The 3,726-nt window shown below is 40.1% G+C and overlaps 1 protein-coding gene across 2 annotated transcripts in view; it reads right to left on the minus strand.

Moving 5' to 3' along the window:
• The window catches only part of ETNK1 (ethanolamine kinase 1), a 49,044-nt gene that overhangs the window by 44,633 nt on the left and 685 nt on the right, over positions 1–3,726 (minus strand). The gene's annotated exons all lie outside the window — the stretch shown is intronic.

Below are 3,726 nucleotides of genomic sequence, written 5' to 3' on the forward strand. Positions count from 1 at the left end.
GGGGGGGGGGGGGAGCAATAAAGAGGTGGTAATTTCCCTAGAACTTCATTTTCCTCATACAATAATAGAAAATATGGAGGAGGCTTGTCATTTTAAGTTAGTGTGCCATTATGTGCTCTATTTTAAAATATAAAGCTGCATCCCAGTACATATTCCTAGGATACCCGTGACAATAGCCATAAGCAATGTAAAAATGTTAACAGAGTCTGTAGAAATAGCCCAGGTACGCACACCTTGACATGACATTTCGCTTACATGAGATTAAGTCATGTAGACTTACTGCATTATCTGACATTACATGGTTATTATAATAAAGCTTGATTAATTGTATGTAACAGGTGATAAGACTGGAAAATCTAACACAGCCTAATGTCAGCTATCGCACAAGCAGGATGTCACAATGGGTGTGGGCACCTTAAATCACTACAGCCTCAGGAAAATTTGAGAACTCTGACACCGTAGTTAATTCTTTTCTCTTATTTCTTACCATCTGTATCAAAAGTATGTAAAGACATCCATCACTAGTATTTAAGCACATTAAACAAGTCACAATCCTTTATAAGAAATAAGCATCTCCACAGCAACTGAAGTGGGAGAGGATTATGATTTCAGAAGGATAAGCAGATAAACACCTAGGCAACAAAGATCATCTTCTTGTGAAAGCATCTTTTAGATTAATAAAATAGGGAATATGAAGCGCTAGTAGGAATGGTTGGTGGTTAGTATTTTAAGAATTTGGAACAGACTTGTGATCCATCATGAGACAGGATTAGACTCAGCACTGTACTTTTTCTAACCTTGCCCTCTTAAGATTACTATCGCAAGTAGAACTCATTAGCAGTTTTTTTCTGCAACATCATTGTATGAATCTACTTCCCAGATGCCCATCTTAAGTGCAGTCTACCAAAATCCTGACTTAGGTTTGTAACTTGTTTTAGTTTTTCTAATGACTAATAAAAGAATTATTGGATAACTGAAAATATTCAAGAATTTAAAAATAAAGTAGCAAGACTCATTCATGCACATAAAGACAATTTAAAGGCTAGAAGGTGAGTAACAATACTAGACAAGCAAATCTTGTTTTTTTTAAAAGAACTGTTTGTTTAATTCTCAGAGGAGTCCATAGACTGACAACAGTCAATTTCTGAATGAAGTGAAGGGGACGAAAGTCTGCTGTTACACTAGTAAAATGGAAAATATCTGTACAAGGAGCGTATGTTTTGATGATATCGCTTTGGATTATTTTAGGCAAGGACAGTGAACCAGGACAGCCCACCTGGAAAAAAAGATATTCTTAAGTGTTTGGAGGTAAAAATGGGAACACTTAGTTCTAGATTCTTGCTAACTTTTCTTCAGATTCTAATCTCATGTTCAGACTTAAATGATATGAAGAGCAATATTTAGATCAAAGGATTTTTTTTCTACAAAAAAGTGGAAAGTGAAAAAAGCAGTTTGATTACTTAACTTGGAATATTTCCCACTAAAAGTGAATGTGACTATACAGAGGTAAGAAAAAAATGTTCATTTCCTTGTTTTGAAACCAGCTTGTGCTATGTAACACTTCCTGATTCACTAGGATTTCCAATACAGTTTGGTATATTTAAACATTATAGTGAAAGGATATAACTGGGAAATATTCAAATTTTAACAGGATTTTTTTCTCTCCCCATAAGTTCTATCAATAAGTATGCTTGGAAAGCCTTAAGCATATATAACCAGTTATAAGTATAAATATATATTTTATACTCAACTAAAAACCCTACATGTAGTAAAGCAGCAGAATACTTTAAAAAACATGGCAACTTGGTAAATAAGATAAACTGGGAAAGGTTTGGCCCGCATCACAGCCCATTCCTGCAAACTACTTAATTTGCCTAGTTAAACTTTGGCCTTTTTTTCCCTTTAACGTAAAGATCAAAGGTGGCTAGACACGCAGCTCAACTATGAAAAGATTCATATTAACAAGCTATTCTGCTTGCTCATCAGCACATTCTTTAGCTATATTGTGACAATCCTGCCACATTTCAGATAAGTCAAATCTGTATTCCATCCAATACACATCTCCAGCTTTTACTTCTCTGCCGATTGTATTGTCCTCCCACTAACTTTTGTTCTGTTATATACTTTTATTCAGTACGCCTATACTGTTCACATCATCCCACTGCACTGGCCTTCAAAATCCAGATGTGTGACTGCATGGAGGGGGGAGGGGAGGAATAAACTTAAGTTTAGTTACCTAGGTGCAGCATTAAAAAATAGTAGGGGAAAAATAAGGGTGGTTGAAAGAATCTCATTAATATGTTCATCATAATTAAATCTACTCAAAGACACTAAAGTACAAACTGAAGAAATCTAAATAATGATTTTAAGATCAAAATTATTCTACCTGCTAAAACACAATTAAAGCACATTTATTTTTAAACTTGTACTACTGACCTATTTGTGACTTCACCCACAATATGCTCAGTTACACTGTCATTATTCTTATGTACCAAAGAATCAAAAACCAGTATTGAAGGTTTTTGTGGTATAAACCACTGACTGTTTCAGGAAAAGAGCCAGAATTATGAACACCATGGTCTACTGTTTAAAAAACAGCACTAAAAAAACTTAGCAGGAGCTGTGGGTCAGCCCCTGAGCAGCAAGGTATAAGGTTTTTTTAAATTTGTTTTCCAGCTCAAGAACGAGAAAATCCGCAACAGACCATTTTTTTTTTTTAATGATTCAATGAGAAAGATCCCATGAACTACCAGTGCTCAACTTTCTGGCAATGATGGCTTGGGGCCGGCCCGCAGGCAAGCAGGATTGGTGTGTAGGACTGTGCCATCTGAGCTGTGGGGAGCTCCATGGGCTGGAGACTGCTATAAAATAGGAAAGAACTGAAATAACTGACTTTTCACAGCTGAGTAAAACAGGATGCACAAGACCACATCAACTACATGTTTCCTTTGTTGGGGGGAGGGAGGGGTGTCACAGTCCTTTAAGTACTGTTCAAAATGAATATAAACTTTTAGGGTAAGTGTGCCATGTCACTACCTGCAGAGTGCTCTTATCCCACAAACAACGGGCAAGAAAAGGCCATCACCTTGGGCATTGGGGGCCAATTTTTTGGCAGACAGGCCACAAATCAGCCCTGGACCCCTAGTGCCACTCTGATCCTTTTCCCCTGGCTGCCCTGCGCTTCCTGCCACCTGCCCGATGCTCCCCAGTTGATCTGCTGTTCTACTTCCTGCTCTGTGCTCCCTCCTTGCTCTGCTTCCTGCCCTAGCCTCCCTACCCCCTCTTCTTTCTGCTGCCTGTCTTGGGCTTCCCCTGTGCGCAGCTTCCTGCCTTGTGCTCCCCACTCATCTGCTGCTCTGCTTCCTGTCCTGGGCTCCATCTCTGCTCTACTTCCTGCCAACTGCCCCCTGCTCCACATCAGCATTCAAATTACAGGGGACCTGAGCCCCTGAATAAGACATGAGAGCCCACCTATAAGGATTTGAAAATCATAACCTGCAGGGTCTCTGATTTTATTAGGGTATTGTGATGGGCAGCCCAATTTCTTTTGCAGACATCCCCCAGAAGACTCAAAGTGTAACTGGAAGCCTCCTCCCCACTGAACTACTGCTCCACTCGCTGCTCCCTGCCCTGCCTGCTCAGCCTCCTGCCCGGGGCTCCCCACCAACCTGCTTCTCTGCGGCCTCCCAGCCCCGCCCGTGGCGGGCGGCCCCGTGGCGCAGAGCT

This window comes from Gavialis gangeticus, unplaced genomic scaffold, assembly GCF_001723915.1.
Source record: "Gavialis gangeticus isolate Ggan-Ray unplaced genomic scaffold, GavGan_comp1, whole genome shotgun sequence".
Taxonomy (NCBI): Eukaryota; Metazoa; Chordata; order Crocodylia; family Gavialidae; genus Gavialis; species Gavialis gangeticus.